The 27,918-nt window shown below is 37.8% G+C and overlaps 1 pseudogene; it reads left to right on the top strand.

Annotated features, from left to right (window-relative positions):
• Nucleotides 1-1,377: 1,377 nt before the first annotated feature.
• The window catches only part of LOC132660034 (craniofacial development protein 2-like), a 112,700-nt pseudogene continuing 86,159 nt past the window's right edge, over nucleotides 1,378-27,918 (top strand).

The following is a 27,918-nucleotide window of genomic DNA, read 5'->3' as shown; positions in this document are numbered from 1 at the left end:
TTTCCCCAAGGGTTGCAAATGGCAGGATTTGTTTCTTTTTTATGGATGAATTATGTTCTACTGTCAATATCATTACTTTTATAAGCCAAGTAATTGTGCATTATATGGCCAACTAATTATCCTGCATGACATCAAAGTATATCTTTAGAACTTTTACAATAAAAAGATCATTTCAGCTCTAAAAGATCACCATGCTTCCTTATAATATCTCTGTTCGTAAAATAGTTAGATGAGTATATGGGTAATAGGACTGACTCAGATGATGTGGTCTCTGTGTCTTTCACTAGTTCTATCTTCTCCATTCTGGGACTTTTACATAATCAGGCAAGTAGGTTTCAGATAAGATCCTGTTAGCATTTTATTATTCTTTCTCTGGAAGATTCAAGGGTTTCCCAGGTGGCACTAATTGTAAAGAAGCCACCTGCCAATGCAGGAGACTTAAGAGACTCAGGTTCAATCCCTGGGTTGGGAAGTTCCCCTGGAGGAGTGCATGACAACCCACTTTGGTATTACTGCATGGAGAATCCTATGGATGGAGGAGCCTAGTGGGCTACAACCCATAGCGACACACAGAGTTGAACATCACTGAAGCAACTTAGTATGCACATGGAAGATACAGACTAAGGGAAAATAGCTTCCTATTTATCTCAAAATTTCCAATCTAATACTGAACTTGGCTGAAGATGGAAACAAATTTAGAGGTATTAGAGTCTTTTCCTCTGTATTCTTAGATGAATCTTATATTCAAGGAGCTAAAACAGAAATTAAAATAGAAATGTGATAGGTCTTTGATATTTAATTGCAGATTAAAGTGGAGTTCTGAATCTCTGAATTGGTTAATTTTCATTTCTGTACTCCAATTTTAACTTTCAGTGGAGGAAAGGTGACACATTATATGGCTTGAACTATGTGTTCTCTTCTGGGCTTTCCTCCAGATAATGAAGAACAGCAAATAGCTCATCTGATCTCACACTCTGATAGAGATGATACACACTGCCTCGTAGTCTAAACATTGATATGCAGAGCTGTAATCACATCTGACGGGTAGGCAGACCAGTTGTCTTTGTCTTCAGTCTCTCCTGCTGTATTGCTGTGAAGTGCTGTCACAATGACTGATAGAAGGATTGAAGTTGTAAATTCAGGCCAATAATTCAGTTGTACAAGCAGAAATGGTATCTTACTTGTAAAGCAATCCCTATGTGTAAGTAGAATAGAAAACCCCACACATATGAATGGTTCCAGGGTGTGAAGGAAGACAGCTTCAGTGCCTTCCGGAATATCTTTCTTATTCTCTTCAGGATTCCCAAAATTACACAGATGAAACTACAGTCTTTCACTCAAGCCTAAGTAATGATGCAGACAACTTGAATGGGTACCATGTTAAGGTCAAAGGGCCATGAAGGGGGTTTTGAGATAGTAGAGAAGAATACTGACCTGTCAGACACTTGCAATAGGGAAAATGAAATTATCAGAGTAAGTGAAAAAGGGCACTGAAGAAGAAAAAAGTTCCTCCATCATAATTTGGTCTTGGATGGATGGTACGGTTTTTGTCCAAGTAGCTGGGTGCCCTATGAGTTTAGCTGTCTATATGTATCTGTGGTTTTATGTTGTTGCTTTCTTTAAATTGTATAACATGTAACCAATAGAAAAAATATTAGAATATTTTACTACATTTTCAATTTTGTCTATTACCACCAGTTTATTTGTTTCTAGAATGTTTTCTATTAAGGAGGAGTCCTACTAAATATAATAAAGTAGTATAACTTGCCAACATTTGACAAAATTGCTACCTGTCTAGTTCTGGCTGTCTTTCTAAAGCTCTTACATTGTCATGACGGAATAAAAACATGGGATCATAGAATCATATGTCTTTTAGAAGATAAAGTAAATTCATTGAGCTTTTTATCCAGACAGAGATACTTTTTACTCCGCCACAGAGGTAGCTTGAATTGATGAAACCAGTTGGTTGGGAAACATATGTTTTATTTCCTGCTGCACAATCTTTATTTCTACATTTAAGCTGTTTTACCTTAATTGAAAAATGGAAATAATATCAGCTATTCCTCAAGTAAAAATGATGTTATAATCATTAGGATGATTTAAAAAAATATGGAATAATTGTAAAGATTTCTAGAATGGCAGAGTAAGGAGCTTGTAGTCTCTTTCCTTAGCAAACAGCAGTTTAACTGATCAAAATGATTAAAAAATGAAAGTTCTTTTAAGACATGTAGAGAATGGAAAAATATTAAAATCTACAAAAGAGGGGATATATGTATATGGATAGCTAATTCACTTTGCTGTACAGCAGAAACTAGCAGAACACTGTATTAATAAAGCAACTATATGCCAATAAAAGTTAAAAAGAGAAAATCTACTTACTAGATCTTAGGAAGAATAGAATTGTGGCATTGAAGTCATGTCTTGTTCCCTGACACAGCTGTCCACCTACACTCTAGCCATGCTATAAAAACTCTATCCCAGCTGTGCACAGTCAAGAAGACTCTTTCCTTCCAGCCCCCAGCTTGGGCTAAAGTTTAACCCCTGGAGGAACAGGCTGCCACTTATCATCCTTCACGGCTTCAGTTGTAGGCACATGGAGAGATTTGGCTCTCTCTTTTTTCCACTTAGCTACTGCTCAAAGAGAAGAGCCCTACTCTCACCTGATCCCAACATTCTTATAAAAATGCAAGAGACCCAGAATAGCCAAAACAATTTTGTAAAGGAATTCTAGAGCATTAACAGTTCACGATTTTAAAACTTACCACAAAACTACAATCATCAAGGCAATGTGGTTCTGGCATATGGATAGATATATGGACCAATGGAATAGAACTGAGAGTTCAGAAATAAAGTCTTATATTTATAGTCAACTGATTTTTGACAACGTTGCTAAGACAATTCAATCAGAGAAAGAATAATTTTGAACAAATAGTGCCAAGAAACTGGATTTTCACGTGCAGAAAAATGAAGTTGGGCCCCTATTTCATACCATACACAAAAATAACACAAAATGGATTGTAGACCTGAATATACACATTTAAATTATAAAACTCTTAGAAGAAGTTATAGGAGGAAATTTTCATGACCTTGGGTTAGGGAATGGTTTCTTTTCTAGAACACTAAAAGCACAAATGACAAACGAAAAAACAGATAAGCTGGACTACATCAAAATTTAATTTTTTTATATGCTGAAAATAATGCCATCAAGATAGTGAAAATACAATCTACAGGATGGGAGAAAATTTCTGCAAATCAATTATGTAATATGAAACATATCCAGTATACATAGAACTCATAATTTAATCATGGAAGGCTTAGTAAGCCAATTAAAAAATGGACACAGCATCTGAATAGTCATTTATCCAAAGAAGATTCATGGCCAGTAAGCACTTGAAGTGATGCTCAGTAGCATTAGTCACTAGAGAAATGCAAATCAAAACTCCAGTGAGATAAAACTTCATAGTTAAGGGATGACTATAATAAAAAGACAACTGCAAATCTTGGTGAGAATGTGAAGAAACTGGAACCCTCATATGTTGCTAGTGGGAATGTAAAAAAGTGTAGCTCTTTGGAAAAGTCTGGCATATCCTCAAAATGTTAAGTACACGGTTCTTGTATTACTTAGCAATTCCTTTTTTTCTTTTAAATTATGGACCCAAAGTCTTTCCAGGTGGTGCTAGTGGTAAAGAACCCGCCTGCCATTGCAGGAAATGAAGAAATGTGGGTTGGATCCCTGGGTTGGAAGATCTCTCGGAGGAGACAATGGCAACCCATTACAATATTCTTGCCTAGAGAATCCCATGGACAGGGGAGCCTGGCTGGCTACAGTCCATGGGGTCGCAGAGAGTCAGACATGACTGAAGTGACTTAGCATGCATGCACATGGACCCAAATTAAATGAAAACATATGTTCACATAAAAAAAGCCTGTACATGAATTTCAGAGCAGCATTATTCATAGTAGCCAAAAAATAGAAATTCAAACATCTATTCACTGATGAAAGGGAAAATAAAATGTGCATAGCCATATAGCAGAATATTATCCAGCAGTAAAAAGAAATAAAACACTAATATATGATGCAAAATGGATGAAACCTGAAAACATGCTAAGAGAAAAAATAGTCACAAAATACCACATATTATATGATCCCATTCCTATGAAATATCCAGAACAGGCAAATCTGTGGAGGTTGGAAATGGATTTGTGGTTATCTGAGTCTGAGAGTGGAGTGAGTGGAAAATAGTGAGGATAAGATAGGCTTTTTTTTTTCCAGAGGGAGAAAAATGTTTTAAAATTATGATGATGGTTGTATAATACTATGACTGTAAACATTGAATTGAAAACTTTAAATGGATAAATTATATATTTGGTAATTATATCTCAGGAAAACTTAAGTAAAAATTGTTAACATTTAAAAAACATTTATATAAAACACTTAAGCTTTTCATATTACTGTGCTTTTTGATAATTATGTTTATCTTACCTCAAGGAGAAAAGGCAAAGCCATTTTTCTTTCAAAAACAATTTTTGTTTCCAAAGTAACTTTAAGTAACTAAATAATTATCTTAAAGAAGTTATTTAAAACCTGACGGTTTCCCTCCTTTGGAAGATTTCATATTGTAATGAGAGAATCAGTTCAGTTCAGTCGCTCAGTTGTGTCCGACTCTTTGGGGGCCCCATGAATCGCAGCATGCCAGGCCTCCCTGTCCATCACCAACTCCCAGAGTTCACTCAGACTCACGTCTATCGAGTCAGTGATGCCATCCAGCCATCTCATCCTCTGTCGTCCCCTTCTCCTCCTGCCCCCAATCCCTCTCAGCATCAGAGTCTCTTCCAATGAGTCAACCCTTCACATGAGGTGGCCAAAGTACTGGAGTTTCAGCTTTAGCATTATTCCTTCCAAAGAAATCCCAGGGCTGATCACCTTCAGAATGGACTGGTTGGATCTCCTTGCAGTCCAAGGGACTCTCAAGAGTCTTCTCCAACACCACAGTTCAAAAGCATCAATTCTTCGGTGCTCAGCCTTCTTCACAGTCCAACTCTCACATCCATACATGACCACAGGAAAAACCATAGCCTTGACTAGATGGACCTTAGTCGGCAAAATAATGTCTCTGCTTTTGAATATGCTATCTAGGTTGCTCATAACTTTACTTTCAAGGAGTAAGCGTCTTTTAATTTCATGGCTGCAGTCACCATCTGCAGTGATTTTGGAGCCCCCCAAAATAAAGTCTGACACTGTTTTCACTGTTTCCCCATCTATTTCCCATGAAGTGATGGGACCAGATGCCGTGATCTTCGTTTTCTGAATGTTGAGCTTTAAGTCAACTTTTTTTTACTGCTTTCAAAATGTTTTATTCTTATTTTCTATGATAAAAGTATATATTTACAATATGATCAATATCTAGAAATCAGCATTCCCTGATTTATCTTTAGATTGACCTAAAATTTTATTTTATTATTAATTTTTTTGCTCTTTATTATTTATTTATTTATTTTTACTTTATAATACTGTATTGGTTTTGCCATACATTGACATGAATCTGCCATGGGTGTACATGAGTTCTCAATCCTGAACCCCCTCTCCCACCACCCTCCCTATATCATCTCTCTGGGTTATCCCAGTGCACCAGCCCCAAGCATCCTGTATCCTGTATTGAACCTAGACTGGTGATTAATTTCTTACATGATAGTATACACGTTTCAATGCCATTCTCCCAAATCATCCCACCCTCTCCCTCTCCCACAGAGTCCAAAAGTCTGTTCTATACATCTGTGTCTCTTTTGCTGTCTCGCATACAGGGTTATCATTACCATCTTTCTAAATTCCAAATATATGTGTTAGTATACTGTATTGGTGTTTTTCTTTCTGGCTTACTTCACCCTGTATAATTGGCTCCAGTTTCTTCCACCCCATTAGAACTGATTCAAATGTATTCTTTTTAATGGCTGAGTAATACTCCATTGTGTATATGTACCACAGCTTTCTTATCTAAGCCAACTTTTTCACTCTCCACTTTCACTTTCATCAAGAGGCTTTTTAGTTCCTCTTCACTTTCTGCCATAAGGATGGTGTCATCTGCATATCTGAGATTATTGATATTTCTCCCAGCAATCTTGATTCATAAGTCTGTGGTAAATGGGAGGGACTGGGGGCAGGAGGAAAAGGGGACGACAGAGGATGAGATGGCTGGATGGCATCACTGACTCGATGGACATGAATCTGAGTGAACTCCGGGAGTTGATGATGGACAGGGAGGCCTGGCGTGCTGCAATTCATGGGGTCGCAAAGAGTCGGACACGACTGAGTGACTGAACTGAACTGAACTGAAATGTATGAAAAAGAAACAAATCCATTTTTATTTTATAGAATTTTTTTTTCTAAAAAGCATCTACATCTGTGCAACTTGGTAGAACACAGATTTTATTACCTATGACATTTCAGTGAACAGACTTCTCAACTTTTTTTGAGAATATGAGTAACTTTCATCCTGTAACAGATTTATAATTTTAAATTCCAAGATTACATTTTTACAATAGCTCAAATTGGCTAAAAAGTTAAAAACAAAATGTAAATTATAATTCTATTGAATTTACAAAGTTAATTCTTATAAATTTTGCCTCTCATTTCCATTCTAAGACCAAATACCTCTTTTGAAGAAAGATGATCAAAAATAAGAGTTTGGGCTTCCCTGGTGGCTCAGATGGTAAAAAATCTGCCTGCAACGTAGGAGACATGAGTTCGATCCCTGGGTCAGGAAAATCTCCTGGAGAAGGGAATAGAAACCCACTCCAGTATTCTTGTCTGGAGAATTCCATGGACAGAGGAGCCTGGCAGACTACAGTCCAAGAGGTCAGAAAGAGTTAGACATGACTGAGCACCTTCCACTTTGGTATTAAAATATAACTGTATAGCACAGGGAACTCTACTCAGCATCTTGTAATAACCTATAATGGAAGAGAAATAAAGAATATGTTTATATATATTTGTGTAACTTACTCTTCTGTACACCTGAAACTAAGACACTGTAAATCAACTATACTTCAATAAAGATAAAAAACCCTAAAGATTACCTAAAATAAAATAATAAAATCTATAGATACTTTTAATGTGCACTGTTTTACTCCATCTAACTCTGATGTCTCCTCAATCTAAAGAGAGTTCATTGAAATTTTCACTATTAAAGAGGTTTGGTTGTAGATTGTAGGCCTGTTCAGAGCTTCTCTTTGCCTCATTCTGCTGTGCCCTGCTGGTCAAGATAGCTTTTAGAGTAACAGTTGGCAAACTTTTTCTGTAAAGGATCAGATAGTAAATTTTTTAGCTTTGTGGGCCATAAGGTCTTTGTGACAGCTACTCAGTGTGGCTTTGTAGTGTAGAAGCAGCTGTGGACAATCTATAAGTGAATGGGAATGGCTGTGTTCTAATAAAACCTAATTTACAAGAACAGACAAGAAATGGCTATGTTGTAATAAAATCTAATTTACAAGAACTCTCAATTCTATTCCATTGGTCCATTGTTTGACAACGTGCTTTAGAGTTTAATTTGCTTGGAACTCAATAATACCTCCTTGTTTTAATTGCTCTGGCTAGAAATTTAGATGTATTTTATCAGGAAGATGATTGATTCCTTTGAATATGGGATAGGGGGATGTCCTTATGATATTCATCAGTTAGGAACATCTGAGGATGAAACCTAAATGTATACTGACAAGGAACTGGAGGTAGAATAAAGATTCTTTAAATTAGGCAGAGATAACCATAGGAGGGTTATTATGGAAAAATCAAGAAAGTGTGGGGACAACTGAAACCAACATATGAGCCAGTAATCCCACTCCTAGACATATACCTGGAGAAAACCATTATTCCAAAAGATACATGCCGCCCCAATGTTTGTTTCAACATTATTTGAAGTAGTCAAGACATGGAAGCATCCTAAATGTCCACTGACAGAGGAATGGATAAAGATGTGGTAGCTACCTATATCTATATCTATATCTATATCTATCTATATCTGTGCAATGGAATGGGTTTTCCTGGTGGCTCAGATGCCAAAGAATCTGCCTGTAATGAAGGAGACCTGGGTTTGATCTCTGGGTCAGAAAAATTTCCTGGAGGTGGAAATGGAAACCCCCTCCAGTACACTTGCCTGGAGAAGCCCATGGACAGAGGAGCCTGGTTGGCTACAATCTATGGGGTCACAGAGTCGGACACAACTGAGTGACTAAGCACACATGCAACGGAATATTTATTGGGCATAAAAAAAGAATGAAATAATGCCATCTGCAGTGACATGGACAGAGCTAGAGATTATTGTACTAAGTGAAGCAAGTCAGACAGAGAAAGACAAAATATATGTTATAGCTTAAATGTGGAATTAAAAAAAGATACAAATGAACTTATATATAAAACATAAATAGACCCACAGATATAGAAAACAAATTTATGGTCACCAAAGGGGAAGGGTTGGGGGGTGGTAAATTAGTAGTTTGGGATTAACATATACACATTTGTACACAGTTGTGTACATATGTGTATATACATCTGTGGGTCTATTTATGTTTTTTTATATAAGTACATTTGTATCACTTTGTATTCTTTTCCAGCCAAGCCACAAGGGAAGCCTAAGAATACTGGAGTGGGTAGCCTATCCCTTCTCCAGTGGATCTTTCCCACTCAAGAATCGAACTGGGGTCTCCTGCATTGCAGATGGATTCTTTACCAGCTGAACTATCAGGGAAGCCCTACCCTATATAAACTCGATAACAAGGACCTATCATATAGCACAGAGAACATCACTCAATATTTTGTAATATTGAGCTTCCTTGATAGCTCAGTTGGTAAAGAATCCACCTGCAATGCAGGAGACCCTGGTTTGAATCCTGGGTGGGGAAGATTCGTTGGTGAAGGGATAGGCTACCCACTCCAGTATTCTTGGGCTTCCCTTGTGGCTCAGCTGATACAGAGTCTGCCTGTAACGTGGGAGACCTGGGCTTGATCCCTGGGTTGGGAAGATTCCCTGGAGAAGGGAACAGCTACCGACTTCGGTATTCTGGCCTGGAGAATTTCATGGACTGTATAGTCGATGGGGTTGCAAAGAGTTGGACATGACTGAGCAACTTTCACTTTCACTTTATAAAGGAAAGAATCTTAAAATCACTGAATCAATTTTCTGTATACTTGAAACTAACACAGCATTGTAAATCAACTAAACTTCAATTAAAATAAAAGAAATGTTGATGAGCATTAGTAATACCTACTTCAAGTGGTATAAAAAATTTTAAACTAAAACATATAATAAAAGGAAATTATATTAAACAGGTGAAAGATTTTGGAAAGTTTGTTATAGAATGCAAGTTCCTTGGTACACAGTAGATGAGATTGAAGAAGAGCAGTGAAAGAGTATGTTAGAGAAGATAAGTGCCTATCAGACTTGGGATGATGCATGGGGAATATGAATAGCTGAAAGGGCCTAGATTAGAATGTTGATTTAGAAATATAGGAATTATATTCAAGAAAGGATCAACTGGTCATAAGCTTGCCAAATATCAAATATCCTTGCTTCTCAAATTTGTGTACTGAGGTTGGTAATGCTTCAAAGGATGAACAGATCCATTGCAAATGTTGTAAGGCATAGTAGTGGGGTGGAATATTTTCAATATGGTTCATAGTAATTATACAACAGATAGCTCAGGAGTGCTTTGTTCTTATAATCTTTTCAACATATTTATTTGTATTCTGTATTTCTAATTCACATCTGCATATATTTTAACTGCTTTCACATCTGCATTCACTTATTTTAACTCTATTGTTTTAAAATTCAGTCTTTTAGTTTAATAATTTTATTCCTACATTAATTTTTCTATATTATTCTATGTTTTGAACTTTCCTTTATTGAGTTTCTTAGTACCAATAATCATACTTCCTAGAAGAACTTATTTTCTCCCCTTTTCAATGACTCTGGAGAAATTCCCTTTCAAGAAACCATGAAGAGTGAAGTATATTATATTTTGGCTAATCTCACTTTGAAGGGGTATACAGACATAAGGAAAATAAAGAAATTGAATCATAAAGGATGGCTAACTTCTAAAGAATTAGAATATAATTATTTTAAACCAATCTAGCCTCAAATGTAAGCGTTTTGGTTTGGAAATACACTTCATGAGAAGTTCAGACTTTAAGAAAAGTAATGATACTGTCATCTAAGTCCTTGAGAACCAATCCTGCCCTACAATGCCAAAGATAATTGTATGTGGCCTACCCCACACTTAATTTAGTAGTTTAGAGTTTCTAAAGTGATTTTCAACTGTGACAATGTGCCATTTTGAGGCTTTCATATTGTTAAGTGTTAAAATATAGAGTATGTGAAAATCAAATGGCTTCTAAACTGTGTGCATTTTCAATATGCCTTGATAAAAAATAATTTCATTGTTTTAAAATCCATTAGAATAATGGATATAAATGACTTATGACATTAATTTTTTTCTATATCCACTTTATTCTACAACTCTATAACCCATATCAGTAACCCTAAAGGTTCAACATATTAAAAAGGCTTGTTGATTGGGGATAACATTATGGCTAGCGGTGAACAATGAAGCTGAGAAGGATGTAGGGCATATTAGTGAAGTCGCTCAGTCATGTCCGACTCTTTGCAACCCCGTGGACTGTAGCCTACCAGGTTCCTCTGTCCATGGGATTTAGTAAAGTACATAACAGAAGTATGAAATTACTCAAGAGACTGAAGTCTGTGAATTTAGAAAGTTTCCTAAATTACAAGAGGAAAATGGTGGAAATCAGCTGGACAAATAGAAATACTTCAGTTGTTTTTTATATTTGAAACCAACTCAATATGACTGCCTAATGGAAACAGAATTTGGTGTCTTGTCTTCTGATACCACAGAAACTTGAGAAGTTCTTGGAAAAGATTTAGATAGCATTTAATACATAAACTTTCACCTAAGTATTTAGTAGGTAGGATGCTTGGAATGCAGCTCTAGCTCTGCCACTTTGTATATCTCACTAGGAAATTGGGTGATAATAGGTACAGCCTTTCCTTCAACACTCTGCGCTTTTACTCCATTTATTGGATAAGTAAACTGTGATAGGCATTGTGCTACCTAGGAATACTGCATTCATTTCTAAAGCAACAAAACATATCTTTGAACACATGGCACCAGTCACTTTCAGTTAAAAGGACTTTATAAGGTAGATGGTACCCCATATCCCTCCCTTCCTCCCTCCCTCTCTCTTTCTCTCTCTCTCACACACATACACAGAAACAGAGTTATAGGCAGAGCTATGCTATTTTTCCCATGCAAGCCTGCATGGTTTATAGGAAAATATTGTAATGAGACATTGTTGCTCAGTCTTCAAGGTATAAGAATTTATGTAGTATTGGCTTTGTATTTTGTACTTTTAAAAATGGGAAAGGATATCATCAATCATCCTATCTTCATTTGAATAGTCATTAAAGATTCTATCTGAGGTGTCTGCCACAATTACCAGGTGCAGAGTGGGCCTAGTGACTACACTTAAACAATATTACTACTTGGCTTGTATCTACACACTGTGCTGCTCTGACAGCAGCTGCAATATACCCTGTTCATATATGTGGTGATTCATCATTATTTTTGATGTCATGCCAGCTTGGCTGTGATGTGCATCACATTTGTCCCAGTAAGCTTATTTATGAATCATAATCTTGTGCTTTTACATTAGGTTCATTTTGACTTGAAGGAATTCTAGAAACTTCTTGTGTTATTTATGGTTAATCCTAAATGAGAAGCAGTGTTTTAGTTTGGGTTTAGTTTGGGATAAATTGATGCTCCTGATTTGCATCTTAATAATGTTTTTACCACTTTTTATTTTTACCTCTTTTTAACAGTTTTATTCATTCTTCTTTTTGTCCCAGAGAAGAGTTTAGGGACAATGTTTTGCATTGTGTTTTAATAAAAGGTTTTGTGGACAATTTCCTCAGTATGTTCTGGTATTAATGCATAGTTGGTAGTTGTGGTAGTACTGTATGAAAGTGAAAGTGACGTTGCTCAGTTGTGTCGGACTCTTTGTGACTCCATGGATGGTACCCTACCAGGCTCCATGGTCCATGGGATTTTCCAGGCAAGAATACTGGAGTGGGCTGCCATTTCCTTCTCCAGGGGATCTTCCCAACCCAGGGATCTTCCCAACCCAGGGATCAAACCCGGGTCTCCTGCATTGCAGTCAGAAGCTTTACCGTACTGTATAGAACTCTGCAAAAACTCTCCATGATTAACTGCACACTGTATGCTCATTTTCATGCACCTGGCCAAGGTCCTAGAGGCGTGGCTTCATGGTTTTGGCTATCATCCTCTGCCTACTGACTTGGAAAATGGAGGAGATGAAAAAGTTCGGGGAGTTTTCTTTTGGGACCCGTTGGGTCAGGCCCTGTCCTCCCTCTCCACTGCTCTCTGGTCCCACTTGAAGAGCCTCTAGGATATACAAGTTTGGGAGAGATGTGATGGTGCTTTTCCAAACTGCTCATGATATGAATATGGCCATGGAGTAGGACTTGCTTCAGTGCAAACAATCCTTGGTGCTGAGAATTTGCCAACAAGTCTGTGAATAGTAATAAAAATGACACTGATGATAATGGCATTTCTTGAATGATTATTTCTATGTGTTGCTTTGTATGTATTAATTTAACACATATCACACATAAACAAACGTTACGACAAATGTAGTATCTTGATCTCCATTTTGCAGATGAGAAACTGGAAGCACTTGCTTTTTAAAGAACTTGTTTATAATCACCATGTAGTAAGTGCCTGCACAGGGATTTGAACAGAGGCAGCCAGGGAAAGCGGCAGCAGGATACAAGTTTATTCAGAGGTACCCAAGGATCCCTTCCATGATCTTTGCTTCCTGCCTTCCGTAGTCCTGCTGCTCTAAGCCCAGTTTGTGAGCTGGTGCCTGATTTGCCTGCTTCTCTGGTTGTAGGTTCTTCTCCTGCCCCTTACTTTTTGGGTCATGTCATCTTTCTAGGTCTAGCCTCAGGTCTAGGGCCACCACTTGCCCATTTAATGCCTTTGTTGAATTATAAGAGATTTTCTTGCTTAAGTAAAATTTCTTTCTATGATTGTACAACCTGGGGAGCCCGTATGAGGCAGCGGTGTTGGCTGTGTACACACCACTCTCATGCCCACATACACCCCTGTAATGTCAGTGTATACACCATTAATAATGCACACATTCTTGATACCCCCACCATCCCCTTCCCAGCACCCTTTGAAGGTTAGAAATTGGGTTCTGAGACTCAGGGCAGGTGAGGGCTGGCCAGGGCTCAGTTATGTGCATGCTTATATGTATGTGAAAGTGTTAGTCATTCAGTTGTGTCTGACTGTTTGTGACCCAATGGACTGTAACCTACCAGGCTCTTCTGTCCATGGAATGCTCCAAGAAAGAATACTTGAGTGGGTAGCCATTCTCTTCTCCAGGGGATCTTCTTACCCAGGGACAGAACCCAGATCTCTCATATTGCAGACAGATTCTTTACTCTCTAAGCCACCAGGGAAGCCCATTTATATGTATAGGAATATGCACACACAAATTCACACACATGTTTGTGTATGTGTAGGTGTATATGTGTGAGAACTCCAGTGTACACAGCTTTAAGAGCCAGTGCTCATGTAGGAAAGCTTGCTTTTCACCTTCCTAGATGTATCTGGAAACCTTACGATCCCTGCTTCTGCTCTAACACACTCATGCAAGTTAACAGAAGTCTAAGATGAAAGGGAGGCAGTGCCTTTGACTAAGGCACTACCTGAATGCTTATCTACCAGACTCTGTACTGCCCTAACTCTGGGGAACATTCCCTTGTGCAGCCTAGAAATAGAGTCTGTGGCCTACTGGTTACATAGTTATTCTTAAAATATAATTTGTCACTATCACTATTATTATCATAAATAATTCAATTTATGTGGCAACTAGTCAAACTTAGACAGCCTATTAAAAATCAGAGGCGTCACTTTGCCGACAAACGTCCATGTAGTCAAAGCTATGGTTATTTCAACAGTTGTGTATGGATGTGAGAGTTGGATCATAAGCTGAACACCAACTAATTGATGCTTTCAAATTGTGGTGCTGGAGAAGACTTTTGAGAGTCCCTTGGACAGCAAGGAGAGCAAACCAGTCAATCCTAAGGGAAATCAACCCTGAATATTCATTGGAAGGGCTAATGCTAAAGCTGAAGCTCCAATACTTTGGCCACCGTATGTGAAGAACTGACTCATTGAAAAAGATCCTGATGCTGGGAAAGATTGAAGGCAGGAGAAGAAGGAGGTGACAGAGGATGAGATGGTTGGATGGCAACACTAACTCAATGGACATGAGTTTAAGCAAACTTAAGGAGACAGTGAAGGACAGGGAAGCCTAGTGTGCTGCAGTCCATGGGGTTGCAGAGTCAGACATGACTTAGTGACTGAACAACAACAATTATACATATATCACATCACTTAATTTCCAAAATAGTCCTGTGGCATAGGTGTTATCCTCATATTATAGATGAGAAAATTGAGACCCAGGGAGGTGCTATGACTCCTCCAAAGTTGCACAGTTAGGGAATAGTGGAGCACTGGTTGGGGTTGAGGTTATTTTGACACCAAAACCTGTGGTTTTAAAAACTATACAAAGCTGCCTCTCAATAGGATTGTCACAATAATGTACACAAATCCTTGTCTAACTTCCATTTAAATTCTCTTTGCACAAATTCCCAGGAAGATTTTTGTTTGTTTTATTGCATTTTTGGGGTCAATCTAAGAGATAGAATGACTAGTTTTCCATTTTCCAAAACAAGTCAGTACAAATACAGGATGAAGGTAATCAATATCTATTTATATGATTTCAAATAAAAAATATCAACTATTGTGCTCTGAATATTAGCTCTTTTAAAACAACAAAGCAATTTTGTTTTGTTAATAAGTAAAGACATTTATTGGGTAAGAAAAATTTTAACTTCTTGTATCTCCTTCAGACAGACAGTGTAACCATGCCTGGATAACAAATTTTAACTGCATATATTACTTCTAGTGGCTTCCCTGGTAGCTCAGCTGATAAAGAATCCACCTGCAATGCAGGAGACCTTGGTTTGATTCCTAGGTTGGGAAATTCCTCTAGAGAAGGAATGGCTCCCCACTCTATTATACTGGCTTGGAGAGCTCCATGGACAGAGGAGCCTGGCAGGCTACAGTTCATGGGGTCATAAAGAGTAGGACATGACTGAGTGACTTTCACTTTTACATTATCTCATAACAGTCCCCCCTTTTCTAATTTATTTTTGCCCACAGTCTCATTACATTACCTTATCACTCTGCTCATCACCTTTAACCACTTTAGTTCACATTTTACACATATGTGCAAGCTAAATTTTTATTTATTTATTTTTTATTTTTTATTTTTTTAGTTTTTTATTTTTTAAATTTTAAAACTTTAATTCTTACATGCATTCCCAAACATGAACCCCCCTCCCACCTCCCTCCCCATAACATCCTTCTGGGTCATCCCCATGCACCAGCCCCAAGCATGCTGCATCCTGCGTCAGACATAGACTGGCAATTCAATTCACATGATAGTATACATGTTAGAATGTCATTCTCCCAAATCATCCCACCCTCTCCCTCTCCCTCTGAGTCCAAAAGTCCGTTATACATTTATTATGATTTTACTTGCACAAGTTACAGATCTTTTCCCAGACTCACCTCCATATAAGCTTTGTCTTGAGGTGCTTTTCCTCTCATCTTTTAATTTTTACCTCCTATTTACCTATTCAAGTTTCCCCCACTAACTTAAATTTGCTGCTAATTTACTTCATCAACTAATTCCTGAGCCACTCATGTCTGAAACTAAAACCCATTTAAAACTCAGGCATTCATTTACAATCTAAAGTTACTGAAATAATCATAAAGAAAAGGATAAGCCCAATTTAATCCAATGGATATTTCTTGAGTTCCGTACGGAAATAGTAGAAGCTAAATACTATCTGAGAAAGAATAAACAAATGATCAAGGGGCTGAGGTCAGGTGGGGAACTGCTGACTTCAGTGATTAAGCTTTACAAGGAGCCATAAATCATGGAGATGATCAGATGTTCCTAGAAGTGGGAGTGTGGGTTGGATTATGTGATTAATGACATCAAACAATTCTATGTTGTTAGGACTCAGAAAATTAGAAGTATAACCTATGCAAAGTAATTTCTAGAGGTGAAACTGTAAAGAGTTAAGAGAGGGGGTCAGCTGAGAAAGACATATGATGTAACAACCATAGGAAACACAGTGAAGCTAATAGAGGCAGAGAAGCTGCTGGCTAAGCATTTCCACTTCTCTTTCTGGTGCAGGTGCTGTGTTTGGTGGCAGGAGTCACCATATATGACGGATACAGACTCTGGAGAAAGGGACTATAAAACAACATAGCCTGATAAAACAAATGGAAGTTTATTGAGAAACTGATTTTATCTTCCAAAAGTGATGCTTTCATTATAAATATATTTTTCTAGATATCTCTATGAGTCATGCAAACAAATATTTCAAAAACTAGTTAAGCTTGGATAAAATGACTGATAACTTCCAACTCTATAGAATTGGAAGTTAGAAGGGGAAGACTGCTTTACCCATTCTTACTAGAAAAAGATTTGGATAAAGGTATCTATTTTGATAAAGGTAGTTGACAGCTCTTGTCTACTGGGAAATTGACATGCTCTGCCCATAGTTTCTAACTGAAAAATATGGCCAACCCAAGAAATTTATGCTATAGTTTAGTTTTAAAGCGAGCATTATTTTCTTATCATATGACAGTGTATTTTTTCCCCTTTGATAAACATGAGAAATGTGCTATGATACTGTGGTTTAGTCTTGGTATTGAAATTATAAAGTCAATAGACTGCTAGTCTGACCACTTTTTGTCCGAAGTGTACTAAAAATATTGAAGTGCAAAGAGCTTTATATGACTGACTGCAGGCTCTCCCCAGAAAAATTTAAGAAGCTGCCACAAAGGAAGAAACAGTTCCCCTCACTGGTTAACAAATACCAATGCCATTCTAAATATACATGCGTATTGACCTTTCAGCTTGTTTCCTGGAGTACAAATTCAGTGGGGCCCTCATACTGTTTCACATGCTGTGAAGGTATTTTGGGGTCATTGGAACTCAAATGGGGATATCAATCTACCCAGTTCATTTCGGAACCCCTGTATGGAGCCCGTTTTTGGCTTCTCTGTGGTGCCAGAACAGAGTTCCTGCCAGTCAGCAGGTCTGGGGCTTAAAGATTTCTTCATACTGCAGCTCTGCAAGCCTAAATGAAGAGCAGATTATAGAGTCTTAGACAAATGAAAGGAATACTGAGTGGTTATAAAATCTTCCTTTTTGACTTGAAAAACAAATATGCCTGCATTGTCAGGCTGTGTGTACATTGATGCAGACTTGCATAATACAGCTGCTAAGCTAAAATAACAAAGCAAAAACAAAACCACAATTATTTTTTTCCATAGAGAGAAAAGACTAATTTTCATTTGTGTTATTTTGAAGGACTTAGTTAAATACGGCACTGCCAGTCAAAGCACAAATTGAGAGACAGAATAACACTTCCATTTAGAAAAGTATTTTCAGATTCCTTGTACTAAATTTTACTCTGTATGTTCAGCAGTGGCTGCATAATTATTGCTTCCATGTACTGACATGCCAGAGTTACACACTGTGCTATTGTGTTTATACTTTGTATATATTATTTATAATCCTACAACAACGCTTCAAGGAAGATGTTACTTTCCCAATTTTAACAGAGGAAGCAAAATCTAGAAAATATAAATTCCAGGTTCAAATTCTTATTCCCCACATACTCTTGGTATAATCTTTAGGGGGCTTGTTCACCTCTTTGGGCCTCGATTTCTTCATCTCTAAATGTGGGCAAAGATGTTATCTATTCATAGTTTTATTTTGGAGATTAAATTCATTAATGATATGAATAGGCGATATATGTAAGGGTATATGGTGAGCATTACATGATGTTTTCTATTATTATTATAGCAGCACTAATATTTGACTATTTCCTGAACATCTAAAAATTTTTCAGTTTTTCACATTGTTTTGCTTTAGCTTCTGAGATAGCAGAGAATAAAATGAAATTAAAGATGCTTGACCTCATGAAGCTTTCATCCTAATAGGGATGGACAATTAAGAAAGAATATCAGTAGAATACATAGCATGCTATATGGTAAAAGTGCAAAAGGGAACAGAGTAGTGAAAGAGGACACGGGTTTGTAGTTGGGGTTTCTATTTTTAAATATAGTGATCAGAGGAAACCTTTTTGAGAAGAATGTGCCTGAGTGAAGACTACACGTAAAAAGATGAAGGACTGAGTCACATGGCTATATGGGGGCAGAGCATGCCAGGCCAGGAGGACAGCAAATGCAGAAACTCTGATGTAAAACAGACCTGCCAAGTCTGAGGAGGAACACGATCCCAGCAAGGTGGGAACATAGGGCCAGTGAGATGACAGGAGATGAGAGTTAGCAAGGAGCTACATTTCAGAGGAACTTGGAGGCCATTGTAAAAACACTGGCTCTTTAATATGAGTGGGTTATTAGAGACTTCTCAGCAGAAGAGTGATATGATCTGACTTATAAATTTTCCTAGGATTCCTATGGCTATAGTGTTGGGAATTCACAGAAAGAAGCAGAGAGACCCCTTCAGAGGCCATTGCACTTTTCTAAGCAGGATGTGATGGTGGCGTGGTCCAGAATAGTAGCAGTGGAGCTAGTAAAACATGGTTGGACTCTGGAAATATTTTGAAGATAGAATTGGTAGGATTTGGTGCTGGAAAGGATGGCATGTAAGTGTATATGTGTGTAAGAGAGGGGGCCAAGATGAACTTCAATTTTGGCCTGAGCAACTTGGAAGAATGAAATTGTTTTTCACTAAGAAAGGCTGTGGTAGAGGTTTAGGGAGAAAGACCAATCTGGGAGTTCAGCTGGGGCATTCTATCCTTGAGATGTCCGTTAGACATACATGTGGTGATGCTGAGTGGCAGTTTGAGGTTGAAAGATGAGACCCTGGCTAGAGACTAAATTTGGGAGGCTTCAACAGAGAGACAGTACTTAAAGCCTTGGATGAAGTCACCAAGGAGCAGGCAGAGAAGGAAAACAGATGAGGCTCAGGGAACAGGCCTGGGTTATTCCATTCCTGAAGCTGGTGAGCTGTGGGGAAACTAGCATGCACACTTAAGAAGTACCTATAAGAAAGTCATGGGAGTGTGGAGTTTTAGAAACCATGTCCAGGAAGGGCAAAGGGGTCAAATGCTCCTGTTAGGTGAAGCATGATGTGGGTTGAGAGTTGACTCCTGGATTCAAAAATTATGAAGTCATGTTGACAATGATAAGAGTTAGAGGACTTTTTGTGGAGCCATGGTGGCAAAAATTTTCTTGGAATAAATTTAAAGAAAATGGAGAAAAATTGGAGACTCTTGGCACAGGAACTTCTTTCTAAATGTTTACTGTAATGTGAAGGAGGGAAAAGGGTCTGTAGTTGGCAGGGCAGGTGAAATCAAGAAACAGTTTTTGTTTATTTTTTATGGGAGAAATAATACCAGACCTGTGTGATGATGGAAGAGAGGCACAGGAAAAAAATAACTTAATACGCAAGAGAGAGAAAAAAATCAGTTGGACCAGTATTCAAACAGGCAAGAGGTGGTGGTATCTATTGCAAAGAAAAGTAAACTTTAGCTAGGAAAATGGACAATTAATTCAGGGCAATGAGAGAGAAGGAGAACAGAGGTGGAGAGAAGGGTGGATATGGTAGTAAAATGTGTTCAAGTCATCTGATTATTTTATTTTTCTCAGGAAAAATAAGAAAAAGTTCATGAAAGGATGACCAGCATGTCCTGGTTTCCTATGATGAAGACATGAAGAGTAATAAAAGGCATCATGAAATTAGTCCTGATGGTCCCAAGGCCAACCTGTACATCAGTGTTGAAGCAGAATGAAAATTTGCCAGTCTTACCGGGAGTGGCAAAGTTTCAGCATTTTCATTTGACACTAGGTGATGAGGTTCTGAAGGACCGTGGGATGGGCTTACTGCTAGCACTTGGAAATCCCTCCGAACCCTGTCGATGAAAAGCTGGAGTAGGGAAGAGGGCAATTTTACTTTGATTATGCAGATGTCCTTGTGTGAGGCTTTCTCTTGGCCCCTGTTGATGGAGAGAATTCTCTCCCAGATCATTGCCCCAAAGTTCCTCAATACTTTGTCTTTAAAAACAAAAGCTATAGGTCTGAATAAAACTTAAAGGGATTCAAGGAGTAAAGTAACGCTACAATGGTAATATTGAGGAGCCAACATCCAAGGGCTAATGAAGTGTGCAGATCCAGGAAGCTTCTGTTTGGGATTAGCTTCTCATTTGTCCTTATTTGAGTCATAGGATGGGGTCAGTCCTTTTCTATTTCAGTCAAATTGATTTCCATCATTTAGAGATTATCCAAACAGGAGAGATAATTTCAAAGACCTTGGGAAATCATTAATGAGAAACTGCAAATTATTCATTGCAAGTAGAAAGGTTTGATTTCACAAGGTAAAGCAGTATTCAAACAATCCATTATTTTAAAGTAAATATAATCAGACTGGTTTTCTTAGGCTGAGCCAGTGTCATTATGTTATAGTCATAGATCTTATAAAATATATTCATTTTATAAAACAGCAAATGTTTTTGTGGGTTTCCATATGGAAATGAATATAATTTGCTTTTTAAAATGAAATTAATCACTACATTCTCAGAGACATGGAAATAGTAATAATAGCGCTCATTTGCACAGGTGCTATATGCTGAATATGTTGTCTTATTCATTCTTTAGAATAATTCTTGGACCTAGTATTATTAATCCAGTTTTACAGATGAGAAAACATAAGATCAGATGGATTAGTAGACTGGTCAAAATCAAACAGCTAGTGAAAAGGAGAGCAGGTACTTAACCCCAAGTCAGCTTCCTTTCAAAGTTGTGCTAATATGGCACCCTTTTCCATTCCTTTTACCTTTAACTTCTCATGATAGATAAATCAGTCAGGATAGCTTTATGAGTAAGCAAGGTAGATGATTTGTTTTTGTCCAGTCACTAAGTATGTCCTACTCTTTTGAGACCTAACCTGGGTTCTTCTGTCCATGGGATTTCCCAGGCAAGAATACAGGAGTAGGTTGCCATTTCCTTCTCCAGGGGATCTTCCTGACCCAGGGATCAAACCCAGGTCTCCTGCATTGGCAGGTGGATTCTCTACCACTGAGCCACCGGGGGAGACTGGGTAGATGATCGCATATGCTCAAAAAATAACTCTACTTCCCCTCAGTTCATCGCTATAAGTCCATCTTTCGGGTCATGATATTTTAGTCTTTGAGAATCCATTCATGTTTAAAATGCTATTACTTGTGGGCAGGGTTATTCATTCAGCCATTGTCAGCTAACACCTTTATTACTAGTCAACTACGAAGCATTAATTACCAGATGACTTGACTGCCTGAGGAGTAAAAATGTTAACACAGGATATAAAGATCTGAAAGTTGAAGACAATTTGGGGAAATGTGTCAAGAGGAGGGAAATGTAATTTGATAGGGAGTTGTAGGCCAGAAATTTATCTTCTTGACAATTTGGTCAAGTATCCTCTCTAGGTCACAGTGGAGAATTTTACAGCTGGAGTTTGGCCCTTAAAAATCAAGCATTTCAATACTCTCATGTTGCAGATTACAAAGCTTAGCCCCAAGATCACACAGCAGGATGGAGGTAGAGATAGGATTACAAGGCACAGACTAGAGCCCTTCCCATTATAAGCCACTATATTAGTTTGTTGTCAAGTGAAAACCTTTCAATACTAATGTACTAGCCCTTCTTTGGAGTTTGAGCCATGCACCTGTCTTTCCTCACTTCCTTCAGGATTTCTTTAATATAAGAATCGTTGCCCTTTATTTCCCAATCCCTCCCACCTCTTTGTCAGTCCTCAAATTCAAGGCCACTAATACATATTACATAGATTTTTTACCCCAAGAACTATGCAAAAGAGAATTGATTATTTCCACACTATAGATTTAGAAAAAAAAGAGGATGCAACTATAAACTGCATAATCTTGTTTGAAACATTCTTATTGTCATTATTAGGTATACTACTAACAGTAAAAAAAATGCATAAGCAGCAATTCCAGAAATGTTCAGAGGCAATTAGCTCACAATCAGCCATCTCAAATTCATTGGTTTCCAATATAGAACTCAAAATCTTCTTTGTTCTTATTTTCTGGCAAGGTTCTGATTTTGGAGTATGAATGGAAAACAATGGTACTTAATGTACAGAGAATCAGCTTTTGCTTTAGAAGCTATTTATGAGAGCCTATGAAATCTTTAACCTTGTAGTTTTAACCATTTGCCATGGCCAGAAGAAACCTCTGAAGACTCTAAATTCCCACACATGATTCTATTAATTTCTAAACTTAATGTGTTGTCCAGATTCTACCAAACAATGAATAAATTGAGTCTTATAACCAATCACCATTCATCAAATCAAGTTTCTAAATCCTTTTTCATCTACTGTGGGTACTAAGCAAGATAAATGAATAGATTTAATGTCCTTTGAGGTTCTGTGGAAATTGAATTTATTAATGGCAATTTACTTATGAGATAGTCAGTAGGTCATTTGTGTGGGGGAGGTTGTGCCGGACAGATATTAACCTTTGCGTTTATATCTGGTCCTCAGTTTTGAATCCAGCTCAAAATCATACTTGGACTTTCCTGGTGGCTCAGATGGTATAGGCGTCTGCTTACAATGTGGGAGGTCCGGGTTTGGTCCCTGGATCAGGAAGATCCCTGGAGAAGGAAATGGCAACCCACTCCAGTCTCTTGCTTGGAAAATCCCATGGATGGATGGAGGAGCCTGGTAGGCTACAATCCATGGGGTTGTAAAGAGTTGGGCATGACTGAGCAACTTCATTTTCACTTTATTTCACTTTCAAAATCATACTGACCAAATTGACAAGGGAGACTAGCATTCCATGGAATTTTGTGTAGGTGATTTGCCTGTATAGAGGTTGTTGTTGTTCATTCGCTATATTGTGTCTTACTCTTTGTGACCCCATGAACTGCAGTATGTGAGGCTTCTTTGTCCTGCACTATCTCCCTGAGTTTGCTCACACTCATGTCAATTGAGTCAGTGATGCCATCCAACCATCTTATCCTCCGTCACCCTCTGTTCCTCCTGCCTTCAATCTTTCTCAGCATCAGGGTCTTTTCCAGTAGGTTGGCTTTTTGCATCAGGTGGCCAAAGTGTTGGAGTTTAGCTACAGCATCAGTCCTTCTAATGAATATTTAGGATTGACTGGTTGGATCTTCTTGTTGTCTAAGAACAAGAATCTTCTCCAACACCACAGCTTGAAAGCATCTTCTTCAGTGCTCAGCCTTCTTTGTGGTCCAACTTTCACATCTGTACATGATTACTGGAAAAGCCATAGCTTTGACTATATGGACCTTTATTGGCAAAGTGATGTCTCTGCCTTTTAATACACTGTCTAGGTTTTTCATAGCTTTTCTTCCAAGGAGCAAGTGTCTTTTAATTTCACGGCTGCAGTCACCATCTGCAGTGATTTTGGAGCCCAAGAAAATAAAATCTGTCACTGTTTCCACTTCTTCCCTATCTATTTGCTGTGAAGTGATAGGAGTGCTCAAGGGATGGATCTGGTTGTACTGTAGGCAGCATGACTTTAAGAAGAAAACCATCAAAGAGAAGAATGTCAATAATGTGTTTCAAAGTGAATTAAATACCAATTCAACTCAGCTGGTGACTGAGAGGAAAGTCAACCAGTTAGATTCAGGTGTGTCTTGTTTGGTCAAACTGAATCCAATTATGACCAAACAATTTGGTAAAAATACAAAATTTATTTTAAAAATTATTGCAACAAAAGGAGAACATGCTTTTGAAGCAGCAAGTATTGATATATTTCTCAGAGGCTTATGAAAATAATAAACGCATCAAACAGCCTGGAGACTTTGTCTCCTTCTAATTTGTTCTAACATATAGTCTGCATCTTAGAGCTGTTATAAAATCAGAAAATGAATCTGACATTCAAGTGGAGTTTACAACTCATAGAGAGTGACGTGTCTAAAACCAGTGTATGTCACAGAGGTGGTTATGTCAGAATATTGCTGGTTTATATTTATGATTTGTCCTTTTTAAAAAATTTTATTTAGCTCTTGCTTTACATCTGTATCCATACCCACAATAACAATAATGATTTATTGTTTACAAATTATTTCCAACTATAGGTGTTATTCTTGAAAACTGGAGAGTAAGAAATATGATACACTAAGTTGAATGATTCAGCTACTTATATAATTGCCTGGGAATTTAGACATACCTTTTTTAACATTAGAATTGTATCTTTAAATGTTAATTATATTTTAATTACTGTGCTGATGTGAATAAACTTTGCTTTAATTACAGTCTACTTAGCCTTTTCTAAGACTTCCTTCTTCCTCTGTAAAATTATCAACTGAATTTAAGAAATTACCATCAACTTTTAAATATCTAGGGTATTCTTAAAGATTCTTAGGCATGAATTAATAATTAAAAAAATGAAAAGAAAGAATAAAGGATAAACGATAAATTATTGGGATGAATTAAAAGAAACTTGACTTTGGTCATTTTTCATATCCTTGAACCTGAATTCACTTCTCTAGACTGAATGAAATAAACACATCTAGAGTAGAAGGTAGATGGTTCTTAAGACTCAAATAGAATTTGTGAAAGGTTTCTGTATTTCTCTTTGTGCATGCCTGCGTGCTAAGTCATTCCAGTCGTGTCAGACTCTGCCACCCTATAGCCCACTAGGCTCCTCTGTCCATGGGATTCTCTAGGCAAGAATACCGGAGTCCCTTGGTATACTGATTGTGACGCCTTCCTCCAGGGGAATCTTCCCAGCCCAGGGATTGAACCTGAGTCTTTTAAGTCTTATGCATTAACAGGCAGGTTCTTTACTGCTAGAGCCACCTGGGAAGCACCATTTCTCTTTGTAGATGGATGTAATTGATTTAGCAGCTGGGGAGTAATGGTAAATAGGAAGAAAACCTCTGTTCAAAATGGATTTTTAAAAGTAAAATAAACCCCACAGTGAGTCTGCTATCACAGTTGGGAGTGATGGGAATAACACTTAGGAGTAGTGTATCCAGCAGCCATCTGTGCTCACAGACGTGCAACCCACCCTCAACAACCAGCTGACATCTAATACTTAAATATCAAGTGATATTTCCATTTTGGGTGTGTTCATTAGAACTCAGTAGGTAGTGAAACCAGAAATTAAGGAAGAAAGCCATCTCTCTGGAGAGGGTGTCACGGGTCTCTCAGGTACCCCTCCCAGGTGGGGTGATGTCACTGCTGACAAGTATGGCAAAATGAGAACAGTGAGTGGAGAAGTTAATGAATTCATCTAACTGTTGAAAATACAGCTTTTTGTCTTATGTTTGTGTGAACAGGAATGAATTTTCTGCTGAGACACCCCCTATAACATGTATATCAGAACAGCCTCAATGACTAGGTAACAGAAGACATTTCTGGTTTTGTGCAAGTGGATAAAGGAAACTATATCAATATGTGTTGCCAAGAAGAAAGGGGAAAGGTAATCATGTTTTTAGAAAAGTAAAGGAAACTAAGGAGACCAGGCTATTTTGGAAATAAGGAGTGCATAGATTGAACTACTATTAGGTAGCTGCCGCTGCTGCTAAGTTGCTTCAGTTGTGTCCGACTCTGTGCAAACCCATGGACTGTAGCATGCCAGGCTCCTCTGTCCATGGGATTTTCCAGGCAAGAGTACTGGAGTAGGTTGCCATTTCCTTCTCCACTATTAGGTAGAAAGAGAGAAAATATACATTAGAGAATGGACTTTTGACAGTCCACATTGTTTATAAACAAGACATTTAATTTTAATCACATAGTTTGCTTTTTTTTAACCTTTTTCTCTTCCCTCTTTTCCCCTCTTTTCTCTCCCTCTCTCTGTGAAGTCGGGGTGAGACAGGCATTGAAACACTGTTGTTGAGATTTAAAAAAAAAGAGGACTGATATAAACTTTTTTCCCTGCTTCATTTTCTTTGACAGAAAAGAAGAAAAGGGAGTAAGGGAAGTTAATAATTATTGACCCTCAGTATTAACTCTGTTCTCTTGGGTAGGCACATAATTAGGTTGTTCTTTAAAATGCATATTATGTAGTTGGCAGCAGATTGGTTCAGATAGGATAACTCCTTATGCAGGCAGCTCTTAAAATGCATATCAGGTACCAAAGGAACTTTTCTGGTCTATTGGGTAAATATGTATTAAAGTAATTTTTAAAATACTTATATACTCAATAGGCTGGAAATGGTCAATGGTTTAATGAATTGTCATGCATTTTTAAATGTGTGTTATTATTTATTCACTGACCCAAGTGAGAAAGTCTTTTAAAAATGGCATATTCCTGATGACTGTGTAATTTTGCAGTAAAATCTTAAAAGTACTTCAGGAGAACAGGAGCCAACTTTAAAATTACATTATCTCAATGTTCCTTCGCCTCATTTTTCCTGCCTGCTCTTCCTCTTATGGGATGTATTCTAATAGGTTCATTTACAGCTTCCCTGCTGGCCTAATTTCATTTTCATAGATTAAAGGTGATTTACACTTGAATTGAAATTTTAGTGTAGAATTTATCCTTTTTTGATTTATAGGCTTGGCACATAGTAGGCACTTAGTCAATACCTGTTTTCTAATTTGTGTCGTTCTTACAAGCAAACATTAACCTTTTGTCTACTATATGCTCAGCAGTGTTGGGTAACAGTCAATCTAGGACAAAAGTAAACACCCGCAGGTCATACATGTATCCAAGGTCCACTTCCAGCATTGTTGTCCACTTAACAGCTGCCTCTCCTTGGACAAAACAGCTCCATCTCTCATCAGTTTTCTCAGAACAGTAGCATCAACCTAGTGGATATCTTATAGGGACAAGTTGAAATGTTATATGTAAGGGGCCATCCATGGTGTTTCAGTGGTTGGAATTCTGTGCTTCCACTGCAGGGGGCGCTGGTTTGATTTCTAGTAGGGGAACTAGGACCCCGCTCTCTGCAGGACCAAAATAATAATAATAATAATAATAATAATAATAATAATAGTAAAAAGAAATGTTATGTGTAAAATACCTTGCACAATATCTGATACCAAGTGACCTATTAAGCAATGCTTTCTCCCTCTTGATTTGAGTTTCTATTCTGAAACATGAGAAACATTCATTTCTAAATAGCAGAATCTTTCCAACTAGATAGTGCCCTAATCAAAAATATCAAGACAAAAACTTTTATAACCCAAAGAACAAGCACCATCCTCTGGTGCCAGGAATGAGAGCATTCAGAAATTCCCCAAGTCCTATTTGCACATGGGGACCTCCGATGGGTACTGATCACTGCATCAACTTTAGTCTGAGGATCCTAGAATCCTATGTGCTAGCCTTACCTTCTCCTCCCATGGTGGCTCCACCCCAACTTTTGAATTGTTTCCCTCCTGTGAGAGCACAGGAAGGCAGGCCTCAGTTGCTTCTGCATTACAGAAAATTCCACAAGCAACTTTCTGAAAAGCTAGATTTTCAGAGCACAAGCAGGGGTAATGATATCTCCAGCAGCACAACACAGTAAATAGGGTCTGGAGAATAAGCATTATTAACATGCTCAATGAGCTGCCTCAAATCCTATTTGGAGGGAGGCATGGTATAAATAAATAAACATGCTCCCTGGATCTTTACAGTCTGAAGTTTAGTGGAAAGGCATTAAAATCTCTGGTACATAATTGGATTTGCTTTGCTCTTACGTGCAGATCTCTAACTTTTTCTGTGTATGTCATGTTCACCAATGAGGAGCAGTCTT

This window comes from Ovis aries, chromosome 6, assembly GCF_016772045.2.
Source record: "Ovis aries strain OAR_USU_Benz2616 breed Rambouillet chromosome 6, ARS-UI_Ramb_v3.0, whole genome shotgun sequence".
Taxonomy (NCBI): Eukaryota; Metazoa; Chordata; class Mammalia; order Artiodactyla; family Bovidae; genus Ovis; species Ovis aries.
This window is presented reverse-complemented; position numbering and strand designations above follow the sequence as displayed.